Below are 16234 nucleotides of genomic sequence, written 5' to 3'. Positions count from 1 at the left end.
GGAGAGGTCACTGCAATTAGAGGCCAGCGCAATGCAATGAAGAGTAGCCCCTGCTCGCTGCAACTAGAGGAAGCCTGCGTGCAGCAACGAAGACCCAACGCAGCCATAAAAAAAATTAAAAAAAATGATGTCTTCAAAATCTCCTTTGAATTGGTTATAGCATCTTACAGAGCCCCTCGTTAATGAGTTGAGTAAAATCTTGATACATGGGCATCATTCATATATTTGCATGGGAGTCATGTGTTTTACTTTTCGAAAATTATTTTTAGAAAAAGTCACTGCAGTGAGGTCTTACTTGATCAAGCCGGTCTAAAAATAGACCTCCACCATCTCATTGCCCTGCTTTTGTTTTGTCCTTACAGCCTGTATGTTTGTTTGTGCTGACTGTGCCCTTCACCGGCAGTCAGCTTGCCAGGGCAGGGACTTCGTTCCCTGCTATATCAATAACGACTCAATGAACAAATGAATGAGTGAGTGAGTGAATGGTATGTGGTCTGGAGCACAGGAGTAGGGTCTTTCCATTTGATGTTAAAGCACTCTTGCTATCTTTGCACTCTTTTGTTGACTGCTCCCCTGAACTCTTTTTAAACTAGGCCTGTCTTTCGGACTTCCATGTTCTCTCTACAATGTCCATTTTTAGCAAGAATCCTGCTAAATATGTTTAACCAGAATGCCCCATCCTTGATATATGATCACCCTGAATATATAATGGGGCTCCTTGTCCTCTACCATCTGCCAGGTGATATCTGATATTCTGGCCTACCTTCAGCAAGAACCCTGTTAGATCGGTTTGTACAGAATCCCCCCCTTAGTAATTTTCCATCCAATGACGCCCTCCCAACCTCTCTCTTTGGCTATAAATTTCCACTCTCTCTTGTTGTACTCAGAGCTGAGTCTAATCTCTCCTCCCCCACTGCAAGACCCTGGTGCAGTGGTACCTACACATATCTTGCTAACTCCCCCCTTGAATAAAGTCTTCCTTACAGTGCTTTGACAAGTGTCATGAATGAATTTTTTTTCTTGAACACTGATCTCCCCATTATCTCTAACCACGGCTGGGGGACTTGGCAGAGGAAGAGGGGTGCACCTTAAGAGGATGGGTATGCCAGGGACAATAAGGCAGAAAGCCCTAATAATTTTGAAATAACAACAGTAATCACTGTCGCTTACTCTGTGGCAATTCCAGTGCTTTCTTTGTATTCACTCGTCTAGCCAGTTTTCGAAGCTAGGGCCAGGAATGTGCGGCGGGAACCCGGGATCTGGCAGTGGCGGGTAGCCCGGGTGGGCTGCATCCTGGCGCTTTCTCTTTGTCTTTGCTGCTATAGTTTCCCTCCTTTGCTGGGCCGGGTGGTCACTAACCCCTCTGGTTTTCTAGAGGGATTGTCCTTGCTTCTGGAGATCCGGCTCGATTTCTGGCTTCGCCCGGGAGAGCGAGGTTGGGCACTCGGGAGAGCGAGGTTGGGCACTCCAGAGTGCTCGGTGTCCTCAAAGAGCTCCGCGGCTGGCGGCCGGCGCCCAGCGGGCGGTTCTCCTTCGCCCTGGCCGGGCGGATCCAGCAACAGCCCGCCCGGACCGTGAGCCGGAGCCGCGCAGCAGACTGCCGCAGGAAGCAGGCTCTCTACGAGTAAACAGCTCACAGCGTGTCAGGATGGCCGAGTGGTCTAAGGCGCCAGACTCAAGGTGTGTACCTTCCCTGTGGGCATTCTGGTCTCCGAATGGAGGCGTGGGTTCGAATCCCACTTCTGACAGGCGTTCTTTTACTACTTTTGGCTAAGCTGGCTAACATACGTAAGCGCATTTACCCCGTGCTACTGGCGTGGTTTTTTTTTTTTTTTTTTTTCCTGTTTTCTGAGAAGGCGGCCATATTCAGACTTTACCGTTCCTGCTGTTCTCCACTGCCTGTTTTCTCGGATTTACAGTGGCCGAGAGACTGTCTAGGTGGAAGAGGGAGGCGGTGTAAGTACCCGAGGTTCATGTAATCATATTCACGAACCCAGTTTACGTCACACCTTCTACACTTAGTCTAGCTCGATGTAGAAACCGCTCCCATGTGCTCCCTGGTGGTCTAGTGGTTAGGATTCGGCGCTCTCACCGCCGCGGCCCGGGTTCGATTCCCGGTCAGGGAAGGCTCTGTTTTTGTTTCAACTAAACCTCAAAGATACAGTATTTGCTTTCATTTTGGGAGAAAGGAATTACCAGAGGTGAGAGTTACTCTGGTTAACGGGTGCTAGCTGTGTGTGAATCATTGTCCTATACCTACGATACCTTAATTAGGAAGGGAAGAACATTGTGGACAGCACTAAATGATCCCAAAAGAAAACACTGGTGCTGCCACAAGTGCCAGTCTTCCAATGCCCAGGGTTAAAAAAAATCTCCCCGAATGCCCAAACTACCATTAGAATGGCAGATGTCACCTAGAGGGGGACTCAGGAAGGTCTTAGCTCCTCACAATGGCTCAGACAAGTTTTGCTATGAAAAGAAGTCAGGAGATTCTCTCCCACCCCAACATCTACCTTTTTATTTTGAAAGTAAATTGAAATAATTAAAACAATGACCCAACGAACACCGGTGTTCTTTCTACCTACATACGACATAGGTTAATATTTTGCCACATTTTCTCTTTCTCTCTAGACAGATAGAGCTTCCCCAGCCTCCCACCCATTTGAAAGTTGCAGACAGTATTACACTACTCCATGTCACACCTGAGAAAATTAACGCTAACTTGTCATCATCAGATACCAGTGCACGTGCAAATTTCCCCTAATTGTTCCCAAAATATCTTTTATAGCTGCTTTTTAAACGTTTTTATTCTAGAAATTTTCACTGCCCATTTTTCTATTGTGACACCTGCGGAAAATAATCTATTTTAATAATAAAAACACTGGTCACACTTAAGTTCTATCTTAATAGTTGTATAATATTTTGACCCTTTATGCTTAATTTGTTGTTTTTCAAAGTATTCATTTCTCCCTGGGTACCTTTTTTAGCCCTCCAGGCCAGAGCTGTTAGGATATATTCTACCTCCATATTAGTTACAAGCGGGCTTGCCAAACGACCCCAGGCCTTGGACAAATAATTTTGCCTCTGCTTTTCTGTGTGCTACAGATGGCTTTTTTTGTAATCTAGCCTTGTGTGGAGTATAGCATGGTGAATGATGGCTGGTGGTCAGGTTGAGCTGAGTTCAAGTTCTGACTGGACTTTTCAGAAGGCAAGATGTCTATCCTCTCTAAGCTTTAGTTTTCTCATCTATAAAACTGGCCAATCAAAGGATGAAGACGAAAGAGAATGAAAATCCATCTAACCTTTAAGTTTCATTTTGAAATCTTCCCTCATCTTCAAAAGGAATGGGAAGGAATCTAAAAGTAAAAAACAAAGGATTTTTTAAAAGCTGGGAAGACATACATCTAAATGTAACTGATTTTCTGTACGTGGTAGGATTATGAAAAATTTAAATTTTCTTTGCTGTAATGTCATGCATTTGCTGATTTTTCTACCATGAGTATATAAAACTTACTAGTAGAAGAATAATACAACTTATTTGAAAAATTGCTCACACCTTACACAAAAATCAACTCAAAATGAGTCATAGATTTAAATGTAACACACAAAACTATAAAAACTTTATAAGAAAACAAGAGAAAACGTTTAGGACCTAGGGCTTAGTGAAGAGTTCTTAGAAATGACAATAAAAACATGATCCACAAAAGAAAATATTAAATTGGACCTCATCAAAATGAAAAACTTATTCTGCAAAAGACCTTGTTAAGAGGATGTAAAGACAAGCAACAAACAGGAAAAAAAATTTGCAAATGACATATCTGACAAAGGGCTTATATCTAGGATATAATAGAGAACTCTCAAAACTCAATGGTAAAAAAGCAAACAATCCAATTAGAAAATGAGCCAATGACATGACAAGACATTTATGTTCAACGTTATTGAAGTGCAAATTAAAATCACAATGAGATATCACCACAAACTTTTCAGAATAGCTAAAATAAAAAGCAGTGATAACACCAAGTGCTAGCGAGGATGAAGAGAAAGTAGGTCACTTATTCATTGTTAGTGGGAATGTAAATGGTATAGCCATTTAGGAAAGAGTCTGGCAATATTTTACAAAACTAAACATGAACTTACCATATGACCCAACAATTACATACTTAGGCCTTTATCCCAGAGCAGTGAAAGCTGATATTCACAGAAAAACCTGTACACAAATGTTCTTGGCACCCTTATTTGTAACAGCCAAAAGACAGGGAAACAGGGAACAACTGAAATGCCCTTCAATAGGTGAATGGTTAAACAAATGGTGGTACCACCATACCACAGAATGCTACTCAGCACTAACAACAAATAAACTATCGATGCAAGATACAACTTGGATATACCTCAGGGAATTATGTAGAGTGAAAAAGTCAATCTCAAAAGGTCACATACTGCATGATTCTATTTATATAAGATTCTATAAATGATAAAATTATAGTGACTGAAAACAGATTAGTTGTTGCTAGGGATTGTGTTTATTGGGGGGTAGGGAGTGGGGTGGAGGTGACTACAGAGGCATAGCAAGAGGGAGATCTTTGTGTTGATGAAATAGCTCTGTATCTTGATTGTTACATGCTCCCTACATAATGGATGACATCAGCCTTCAGCAGATATAATCCAGGAAGAAGCCCACCTCTGGAATCCCAAGGTTTTTCCTATTTTATTTCTGACAAACCATCATCTGTCACTTGTCACACTTATTTGAACATGTGTCATAGTCCCTGCTATGGACTGAACGTTTTTGTTGCCCCGCCAAATTCTTATGTTGAAACCTAATCCCCAATATGATGATAGTCAGAGGTGGCGATTTGGGAGGTGATTAGTTCATGAGGGTTGAGCCCTCATGAATGCCATTAGTGCCCTTATAAAAGAGACCCCAGAGAACTCCCTTGCTCCTGCCACTGTGTGAGGACACAGCAAGAAACTGGGCTCCCAGTAGGCAGGCCCAAATCTGCTGAATCTGCTGGCACCTTAATCTTGGATTTTCTAGACTCCAAGATTATAAGAAATAAATATCTGTTGTTTATAAGCCACTCAGTTTATTATATTTTTGTTATAGCAGCCCTTATGGAATAAGACAGTCCCTAAGCTTGTCTCCAAGTTCACCAAAGGCAGGATTTGGGTCTGATTCACCAGATTTCAGAGCCACTGTCAGAGTGGTTGTTTAATCCATGTGAACTTCATGTGTGCAGTGAGATAGACTGGGGACTCAGTGAGACTGGGGGTGCCAGCCCCTATGGAGGTGAACACGAGGAAGGAGATAGAAGCCACACTATGTAGGGAAGTGGTTGAGGTATGGGTCCGTCAATGTTGGGAAAGTCAATCACCAATGAGGCCTGAGTGTCTCTGCACATTCCTGTTGGATATGCTTAAAATGCAAGGCCCTGACTGCTCTTTGCTCGGGCTGTTTCTCAGAGCTGTGTTTTAGTGAGCAACGTTGAGGGATGAGATAATGCCTCCTCCCCCATCTCCTACTCACCCCCCACAAATGCTTACTGCTTTCTATACAACTGGTCAATTTTCTGAGTTCAGTGTTCCTCAGCTGCAGTGCAACGCCACTCAATGCATGGTGTCTACCTGGGTACCTCTGCATTGCCCCCATTGGGACTTGGTGGCTTGGGGTGCTCATGCTACTTGCTGTGCATGAGTAATAAAATCCTTTGCCTCTGACCCATGAGTCTTCTGCCAGCATCCATGAAACTGTGGCAAGCTAACTTGTTAGCTTACAAGTAGGATAAGATCCCAGACCCTCCCAGCTGGAGGAGGGTTCTTGGATACTTTGTTGTTCTGTCCTAGCCTCAGACTCTAAAGAGAATGGCACTTTCTCAGCTGGTTCTGAAGGTACCTTTTTGCCTTTGGTGATGAACTGTCCTTTAACCTCATAGTCACCTGGCCCCTTCTTGTGACCCTCTGGGTGATTACTCATACCTCCAAGAGGTCCTTTAGGGACATAATTCAGGCCAGGTCACTGCCAAATCATGGGCCTCTTTAGACCTCATGCATCTGTCTGCCTGAAAGTTCTCATCAGTATTGACTCCATCTGTCGCCTCCTCACCCCTCAGCGCTGCCAGGCAAAGAAGATCCAGGGGGATAGGAAAAGGATGGAGGACAGACCATGCAGTTTTGATGCTGTGCATTCTGAGAACTTCTATCACTCGAGCATTCAACATATTCATTGCTGAATGTCAACAATGTGAATTGTTGTTTCAGGAATACAAAAAGAGAATAAGACAGAGCCACTGAGTGTAGAAGCAAGAAGATTTGGGGTTAGATGACTTAGGTTTTGATCCCTCTGGACCAGCATTTGTGACCACAGGCAAGTTATTTAAACTCTTGGAAAAATCAGTTTTCCTCATCTGTAAAATGGAGTAATATTAGAATATGTACACTGGGGGTTGCTTTAATAACGTGGAAAAGCATTGAGCATGTTGCTGGCCACAAGGTTGCCTCCATCTAAGTTCCCAACTTCTCTTAAAATTCACAGTCACAGGAGATGGAGGAGTAGACATGGGGAGGGGAGGTAGGACTAGACTCAGATTAAAGGAATAACAGAGGAGCCAAGGACCCCAGACAAGGTCCTTGGCAATCAAAGCCCTCCCTAACTCTCAGCACTCAATTCTATAATTATTTAGATGCCACCCAGAATGTAGGTAAAACACTTAGTGATAGCCTTAAACTTAACGAATGCTTTACTGTTTTAATCACTATATCACACGTTGTTGTTTGTTGAGACATTGCCAATAAATCCAAGGTCATGGGTGGCCAAATATTAGATGGACTCTGTTCCTTGGCCTTATGTGGCACCTCTTGGTTGGCGTCTTTGGAAAAAGGTGGAGATAAAGTGAGAGAGTGGATTTTGAGACTTTTCCTGATGGACCATGGTGACCAGAGTTACTCCAATTCCTGCTGTCGTAAAGTTGGCTATAGCTCCATTTTCTTTTTAATTGAAGTATCGTTGATTTACGGTATTGTGTTTCAGGTGTAGCTATAGCCCCATTTTGGAGTGGGGTTCTTTTGGGTCTCTGGGGTCCTTGGTCAAAGCCATGCCCACAGCCTCTTGGATGTTCTGTGCTGCCCTGAGCCCTGATTTGATTGCTGTGTCAATCCAGCTGGGGGGCAGGGTTGCGTGCTCCCCAGCAAAGTGGACCTGTCCTTCTGGCTTGCAGAGTTCCTGGGCATAGTTCACATATTGGTGGGGAGTGAAGGAGGCAAAGCCGCCCATGGAGTAGGGGTCCTGGCTCCAATGCTTGACCGTGGAATAGGGGCACAGGGCCCACACCTCCTCCTTGGGGAGATCATGGACTACTGCCAGGTCGTCCAGGACAATATCAATTGCCCGGGCACGTCCATGACAGCGAAGAAATAGGAGTCATCGTCCAGGGTATAGGAGGCCAGGATGACCGCTGTTCCGTTGGGGAAGATGTGGTTGGCATAGAAGATGAAGAGAAGGCTGGTCGGTGCTGGACTTTCCCCCTAAGATGCCTTTGTGCTCCCAGAAATGCTGCGTGCAGGTCAGGATCACTTTGGTGGCACTGCTGTAGTGGACGGATCGCAGTGCGTCCTAGTTGCCATGGGAGACAGGTGGCCTGAAACAGAGGAGTCAGGCAGCCTTGGCTGTGGTGGCTAAAATCAGGTAATTGGCGGTCAGACGTGCCCTGGTCTGCAGAGGGTCAGGCATTCGGTAGGTGATGTGGATGTGGTCTCCGTACGACTCAACCTCCTCTGCTGGCGAGTGGAGCTGGACCGTCCCGGGCAAGAGGGCAGCATGCGGGGCCTGGGGGAGCTGGTCAAAGCCCCCAGCGATTTCATCAAACCTGAGAGTGAGCAGGCAAGGGAGAGACAGGGAAGCAGGTTGATGGACAAGGCCAGGCAGAGGATGGGCCATTTGGACTGTACAGAGGCTGAGCCCGCTAATGGACCTGCTCTAGCCTGTGTGCTAGGGAGGTAAGCCATTGGCAGAAGGAGGGCATGCCGGGTAGCGTGGCTCTTAGCTCCAGGGAACTAGAGATAGGTGCCATTTTGGGGCTGACAAATCAGAAAAATGCATTCCCTCTGGGCAGGTACAGCCCCTTGCCAGAGCCTCAGGCTTGAAACATGCATCATGCCTGGCTCGCAGTCACACACACACCCCACCCCCCGCCTCCTCAAGTGGTCACCCCACTCGGCCTGCCTTAGACCCTCCTCTTCCTTCCATTTTCCCTTTAGGACAGTCCCTGGCCTGAATATAAATGGATTTACCCTGAAAAAAATTCTGGGAGGAAGGGAGAAGATGTTATTGGGAAAAGAAGAAGACCGGATGCTCAAATAACTGAGCCAGTCCCCTTGGCCACTGAAGGCTTGCAGGGTCTGTTGCCCTCTCGCGAATATCTGTAGCCTTTTTTGGCAGGAATTGGGTCACAGAACCCTGAGAGAGAGTGAATTCCGGTCTATTTTATCTTTGTGGCCCCAGACCATCCTGACAGCCACCAGGGGTTTGGTGGTTGGGGTCTGGAGTTAGCACCCCTGATACATCTTCCTGGGATGAAAGACAGTGAGAGCCCTTGTAAGGACCTTCATCTCTGTAACCAGAGAGCAGGTGAGGCCCAGAGCAAAGTAGATCTGTAGCTTCCTGATGTGACTGCCTCTTCGCCAGAGGTTCTTAAAGTGGGGATCCTAGACAGAAAGACAGAAAGCAGCAGCAGACCTTGAAACATGTCAGAAATGCATGTTCTCTGGTCCTAGCCCAGATCTACTGAATCAGAGACTCAGAGTGGGGCTCAACCTTCTGTGTTTAACAAGACCCCTACTGATTCTGAGGCTCATTGGAGTTTGGAAACCCCTGCTTTCCCCTCTTCCCCATTTCTTTTGGGATTTTCCACCAGATTTATCTGAACTTTCTTTTGACCACTGTCCTGGTTAGTAATTGGCTAACCCATGCCCATTTTCCCATTTCTCCACCCCATTTCCCACTGAGGCTCCTGGAAGAGGGAGATGATGGCATGCAGGGTCTCCAAGAAGGCCTCGTAGTAGCCAACATCTGCATTCGGCAGGTCCCCAGTCATCTGCACGGCCCCCCGGCTCAGGTTCCCCGCCTTAATCAGGTATACCTGCAACCAGCCGACCACGTGCAAGGAGAGAAGGCAGGGGAGTCAGATCGTCTGGAAGCCAACATGAGAACCCTTGCTTTGCGTCCAGGGACAGGCAGAAACAGAATTAGACAGAGTGGAAAGGCCGGGCCCCTTGGGGCTGCCATGGGTCTACTTGTACTAGGCTCTGACAGTCTCAAAATGCTCTCCTTTGTCCTAATAACAGGAAAACAGCTAACTTTCAGTGCTACTTCCCACATACACACCCTCTGATGAGCCCTTCACTTGTACGAGCCTCACATAATCCTAAGAAGTAGCTTATTATCCCTGTTTTACAGGTGGGGGAACTGAGGCCCAGTCTTCCTGTCAACTGCAAGTATGTTGGGCTGCTTACACTGATCTGGAGGAATCTAGGTACTGAGTAATTTTTCTCACCCTGCCCTCATCCCCCACCATCACACTGTGGTCCTGGCTAGCCCACCAGCAAGCGACCTTGAAGTTCTCCCTGTGGAAGTGCCCATTGAGGATTGTGCCCTATGCTTCATCCCTGCTCCTTTCTCCCAAGCAAGGCCAGAGTTCACACAACAGAACTGGCCAGGAGGGCTTCACCTGTTAGGGTGACCAACTGTTCAGCTTGCCGAGGGCTGAGGGGTGTCCAGGGATGATCTGGTACCCTTGTCACCAGTGCAGCAGCCCTGGAGGCTGGGCACTCGGGGGGCAGTCCTGACAGGGACTGCCAGGATGACAGGGCATGGCTGGTCTCGCCTTAACCTGGGCAAAAACCTCTATCAAACATGCATGTTTAGGGCTTCCCTGGTGGCGCAGTGATTGAGAGTCTGCCTGCCGATGCAGGGGACACGGGTTCATGCCCCGGTCTGGGAAGATCCCACATGCCGCGGAGCGGCTAGGCCCGTGAGCCATGGCCGCTGAGCCTGCGCGTCCAGAGCCTGTGCTCCGCAACAAGAGAGTCCACAACAGTGAGAGGCCCATGTACCGCAAAAAGAAACAAAAAAAAAAACATGCATGTTTAAACCAGAGACAAGGCGGCAGGGCCCCACCATCCCAGGAAAAACAACATCACAAAGTTCCCGGAGGCACGCTTCAAGATCTGCAGTGAAGACAACCAGAATCCAGAGAGGGTGGTAGGTTCCCTACCTCTGTGCATGGGATGTGTGGAAGGTGGGGGGTAGGGGTGGGCAACTGAGAATCTTCTCTAGCTTGACTTATTCTCCAAGCCCTGTACCTCTCCTCCCTTTTTCCTTCCCTCCCCCACCCTGTTTCCCTTCCCCCCCTTCCTTCCCCTCCCTCCCACCACCATTGTCCTCCAGGAGCTTACATTCTAGCAGGGGAAGCAGACCATAAACAAATTAAACAAGTAAAATATTCACTACAGTGTGATAAGCATTAGGGTGGAAAATATTGCAGAGAAAAGAAGATGGGAGGGTGCCAGATGGGAGGAACCTCAGTTCAAAGTGGACACTTGAGCCATGACCTGAAGAAGGTTGAGGGGCAAGCCGTGTGATATCTGCAGGAAGAGCATTCCAGGCAGAGGGAACGGCCAATGCCAAGGCCTTGAGGGTGTGCTTGGCTGAGTACGAAAAAGCAAGAGGTTGGAGTAGGTGGGTGAGGAAAGACCCCCTCTCCATCTTGGGCAGCCCTGAGCCACAGGCGGGACTATGCCCAGGGGCAGGGTCTGTGCACAGGCTCCCTCTGGCTGCCTGCTGGGGAGGGTGGGTCAAGGGTTAACATGTTTCTCCTGCTACAAGCTGGAAAGAGGGTGGGTGGTCCTGCCGTGGTTTCCATAGATTGTGACAGGGTGGGCTGTGGGCAGCAGGAAGTGGGTCCCAGGACTGACCCTGATGGAGAAGGAGTCGTACTTCTCCAGCACCTGGCTGCAGCTACTGCTTTTCAGCTCCTCCACCACCTGGGCATGCAGGAAGGAGGGGCATTCAGTGAGAACAAAACCCCACCCCACACAGGCACTCACCTCAGCCTGGTCCAGCCCCCGATGTTCCCACTCCCTCACTCATGCTTCTACTTGTGTGTACGTCAAAGGTTGGTTTATATATGTTCTCTCCTGGGTTCAAGGACTTTGTCCCACAACTAGTCTGAATGTCCCGAAGGTGGACACTTAAATATTGGACAGATTACGGGGCTGTAAAGTTAGGGGCCAGAGCTCCCCCACCAACCTGGGAGTTACAGAGGTGGGAAGTCTACCTCCTTGTTGGCATTGGACACATTTCTGTAGGCCTACGAGGCCACTGTGAATAGTACGGACAAAGCGGGAAACCTGGCGCCACCGTGGCAGAGTGAGGCTGGGCGGGGTCCGAGAGTTTGGTATGTTCATACTCCCCGGCAGTGATTCTAGGAAGAGCTGTTCTGCCGTCTTCCACTCCTCACTTGCCCTGACCTGATAGCCCAGCGGACGCGGGTAGGCCTGTACCTCCCCCACACGCTGGGCACCCCGTTGACCAGCACCCAGCTCTGGTTGTTGGAGGTGCGGAACTTACTGAGCTTTAGCCCAGACTTCCTGATGAGCTCATGAGAGAGCCTGTGGTGTGAATCAGAGACGGCTCAGCAGGGACAAGGAAGCTGCCAGCCGTCCCTGCTGCAGGGGCTCTGCTCTTTGCTCCCCACAGATTTATTGGGGCTACTGGCCTCTATCCAAAGACAGAACTACAGACCCCCTTGTCACTACACTAATGGCGGCAGGGCCACGAGGGAACAGGGCCACCATTCTTGTGGCCACATCACACCAGGCTTGTCCTCCGTTCTGGCCACGATCTCTGTCATTTTGTCTGAGACCTCTGGCCTCAAGGTCCAGGAGGTTGCATGAAGAGCAGTGTCAGGGTCCTCTGGGCTTATCTTCCCTGGAGGCCATGTGCATCCTTCCCAAGCCTCCAGGAAGCATCCTCCACCACCCTGCATTCTCCATGGAGCAGGGCCCCCCTTCAGAATGACCCTCTATGAGGTCACCCGATGCTAGTTTCTGCCAGGGCTCCCACCAGACACCACACCCTCCTCGATGGACACTCATTATTCCCATTGTTAGCAAACCTAGCAGGCCACTTTTGACTTTTCAAGGTGCTCTCCCATCCTAATTATCTTTTGGGATCCTCCACATTGGCTTCTAAGCAGGCAGGGCAGGTGCCATTATGCACAGTATATACATTAAAACATTGAGGCTGTGAGTTGGGGCAGACCCAGGCCTGCTGACTTCCAGGAAAAGACGGCCACTCATTGCTCTTTGTCTTGGCCTTGGTGTTGACTGCTGTTCTAATCGTGTGTTCTAACTGTGTGTTTTGTGTCTTCTTAGATTCTGTCTATTTGATACTCATGAATCACAGGGCCGAACCACATCTCTCCTGCATGTCAGCTTGCCTAGAGCTCTCCTTTCAGTGAGCAGACTGGCTGATCCAAGGCCATGTTCCCACCCACACACCAAGTAAATATCTCCCCTGCCCTAACTCACCCAGGGCCAGGTACCAGGCAACTAGAGACCACTCCTACAGCCCAGGGCCCACTGTAATTATTCAAACCAGCCAAACCTAAGCTGTTTACTCCGTCCCACGTTTCCTTTCCCTCAGAAACTCCAATAAAGACCACGGTCTGTGCCTTCTCTTTGCTCCTGTCTTCTGCCTCCTGACCATCCCAATGTATCCCCAGGGCCCTGTGTGGTGTGGTTTGTCTCCTTCTCTCTGGAAATGTAAGTAATAAATTCTTACAGGGGCATTAACCTCTCCATGGCTACTCATCACCTCCATAAACTAAAATCCCGAGAGTACAAATGAGACAACTGCCCACACCCCAGCCTTCCCTACCCACGCCCACTTTCCCCGACCGTACCTGTGGTTGGTGGGAATCCTCATGGCTCCCAGCTCCACATACCATTGTGCTCCAGGCATTCTGTGGGTCTCTATTCTGCCACCCACACATGCCCTGAGGCCTCCAGGACAGTCACCTAGAAAGACAGCACTTTCCTGACCTCAGTGAGGCTGGACACATCCCCTCCTAGCAGACCTAGCTCCCACAGCCCTCCTGCCTCTTCCCCAGGTCTCTCTTTGTTATACAGTCAGACCACCCAGTTCTCCTAGCCCTTCTACCCCCACCTAGAGCCCTAGACCCAGTCCCCTGCCCCAGCTCTCTGAGGCTGTCCACTTCCCTCTCTCCCAGGTTCCCCATGCAGGACCCTCCCACACCCTATCATGTACCTGGTGGCCAGCGTCCTGCAGGGTCTTGGCAGCGGTGAGCCCTACCATGCCCGCCCAATCACCACTATCTGTTTCCTTCCTGCTGTCTGCCCCAGCCTGTCTTGGGCCAGCCACAGCATCTCTTCATACTGGGGGTCCTCAAAGCACTTGACAAGCCAGCTGTTGAAGGCCTGGGTACCCAGGCTCAGCACAGACAGGAGGGTGAGAGCCAGCCAGCCTGTGCACATGGCTGTGTAGATGTCAAGCAAATGACTGAGGACCCAGAAGTCCTGCTGGTCTTAACACTTGCTTTGAGGAGTGGTTATATCGCTAGACCTGTGATGCAGCATCCCGGCACTCCCATTCCCTTCCTTCCCTACTAGAGGGTGTCTTAGTCACCAGGACTGCCAAGCTGCCCCCAGCGCCCCAGATGGTCAGCACTGCCACCTTGCCGCCCACTCTCAAGGAATGATGCAGGATGGAGCCTTGCCCAAGGTGCCTGTCCTTGGCCATCTGGACTTCCATCCATGAGACCAAGCCCTCAGTCCAATGAGGGACAGGTGAGGTGGACCTTTCCACCACATTGGGTGCCCCATTTCCCCCTTGGAGTTGATAGAATATTTGTTGCAGTGAAAAGACCTAACTCACTGGCTGTGGAAGGATAGGGTGAGGATAGAGAGTATAAAGGCATCATTTAATAATGTTAACAGTTTCTGAGATGTGCATGGCAGTGTACCAGCTTCCCAAGCCCCAGAGAGACATCGTGAGGTCGTTTCCCAGAGGTGACCAAGGCTCACTGAAGTTAAAGACTTTGCCCAATTGTAAGCCTGCATTTCCACACCTGCCTTGGACAGGGTTCCATTAATTCTGGCTCATACGTTCCCTCTAGGAGCCTATGAAAGGTGTGTGTTTTGTGACTGTCATTTTCTTATTGTTGTCCTTGTTGAAATTATTATCTGTGTTCTGGGCTGAATTGTACCTCCCCGCCAAGTCATGTGTTGAAATCTTAACCCCTAGTACCTCAGAATGTGACTGTATTTGGAGACAGGGCCTTTAATGAGGTGATTAAGTTAAAATGAGACTGTTAAGGTGGGCCCTATGCAGTGTGACTAGTGTCCTTGTAAGAAGAGGAAATTTTGACACACAGAGAGACACCAGGGATGTGGGCACAGAGCAAAGGCCATGTGAAGACACAGGGAGAAGGCAGTGATGTACAAGGCAAGGAGAGAGGCCTCAGGGGGAACCAACTCTGCTGACACCTTGATCTTGGACTTCCAGCCTCCAGAACTGTGAGAAATTTCTGTTGCTTCTGCCACCCAATCTGTAGTATTTTGTGGTTGTGGCCTGAGCAGACTGATACAGTTTGTAACCGAGTTTCCCTCTGTATCTTTCCCGAGGGTAGGGAGAAGTGAGGGTCTGGTTCTGGCTGTCAGGTCAGACTCACCACCATATACCTTTAACATGTGCATTCATTTTTTTATATAAGGATCCACGCGAGCAATGTGTGAAAGTATCCTTGATTCCAATCTCAGGATTTATGTTTAATTCGGGCCACCTTTCCCCCTTCGTTTGTGATGGTATAGTGACATTACAGAAAAAGAAAATATAGAGGGGCAAATCGTTTGTACCCCCACTGCCTCGCTTTCCCACCAGGTTCCATTTATCACCATCAACAGTTTTCTGCGATTCCTTCTATTCCTGCGCAGAGCAAGATGTGAGGCAGTTGCCCAATCTCCTATCTTCTCCATTTTGGACCAGAAATCAATCCCTTTTGCATATAGCCTGGCTCATAGTGGGCACTTGACATATTCGTGGAATGCAGGGGTGGACGGATGGTCAGATGGACAGACAAATGGATGAAAAAATGGGTAGACACATAAATGAACAGATGGGTGGACAGAGGAAAGAAAGGGTGCATGGGCAAACCCTCTGGGGCTTCCTACAATGCCTCCCTCTGCCCTCTGCATTTCATTACAGAGTTCAAGCTTGGGGACAGTGCTCAGCCCAGACTGTCTGTCCTTTAGTCTACCAGTCTAAAGGTTGACTCTATTTGCCCTGCCTCTCCCACTCTCTTGAGGGCCTCCTTTGCTTCTTCAGTCTCCCTCTGAGAACCCATGTGCCTGACTTTATAATTTCTTTTACTTATCATTACTTTCACTTTATAATTTCTTTTACGCACATACATTTCAGAATTCAGCCTTCCTCCACCCTCAGCCATCCACCTTTTCTTCAAGGAACAAGACTGGGGCTTATCCCTTCTCCCTTCCTTGAGGTGAGAAATGGAATCTGACCCATCCTGAAGTCGTGAGTTTTGTCTCTTTGTCTCCTTACCGCTTGTGATATTTATATTTTAACCACAGAGCTGTATTGCTGGAAAGCAGTGTTTAATATTGTAAGTAAGCAATTACAGCATCTTGCTCAGCCATTAAGAAACAAGAAGATGCACAGCTGGGCCTTCTAGGAAACACAAGTTCTTTGAGTGGAGGAAATTTGCGTGGAGTTACACTTTCCCATCCGCTGCTTGGCCCTGGAAAGTCAGTCCCTTTGGGCTCCCCAGCTAAAGAGGAGAGCAGAACAACACATCGTTGAGCTAAAGGAGCTGCCCAAATTATCCAGCTGAGCTCTGATTTCACCCAGCAGAAACCAAACCAGGGAATCTGTGTTGGCCCTGGTGCCACAGGGGTATTCATTATTTGCCAAGGTAAGTTGACACCAGACCCACAGCCCTCAATCCACTCTTTACCCTCCTGAACTAATCAACCACTGCCTTAAAGAGCTGCTGCATCTTATCGCTGGGCTGGAGACACCACTGAGCAGCCCGGATGCCTGCCCTGAGAGCCAGAGACCAGGTCTGCCTTGTCCACTCCAGTGAGGCCCCACACCTGGCACAGCTATAGCTCCACTGTGACTATTTGCTGTATAAACGAATAAATG

The 16234-nt window shown here is 48.6% G+C and overlaps 1 pseudogene across 1 annotated transcript; it reads right to left on the bottom strand.

Moving 5' to 3' along the window:
• Positions 1 to 7030: 7030 nt before the first annotated feature.
• On the bottom strand, positions 7031 to 13548 carry LOC309819933 (L-amino-acid oxidase-like; annotated as a pseudogene). Its single transcript has 6 exons — positions 13322 to 13548; positions 12957 to 13071; positions 11460 to 11661; positions 10966 to 11034; positions 8995 to 9131; positions 7031 to 7859 (listed from the first exon to the last, which is right to left on the bottom strand). The product of its transcript is annotated as an L-amino-acid oxidase-like (transcript).
• Positions 13549 to 16234: the final 2686 nt, after the last annotated feature.

The sequence above is a fragment of the Grampus griseus genome, assembly GCF_964374135.1.
Source record: "Grampus griseus genome assembly, chromosome: 3".
NCBI lineage: Eukaryota > Metazoa > Chordata > Mammalia > Artiodactyla > Delphinidae > Grampus > Grampus griseus.
Note: the sequence above shows the minus strand (reverse complement) of the source record. Positions and strands in the feature narration are given on the sequence as shown.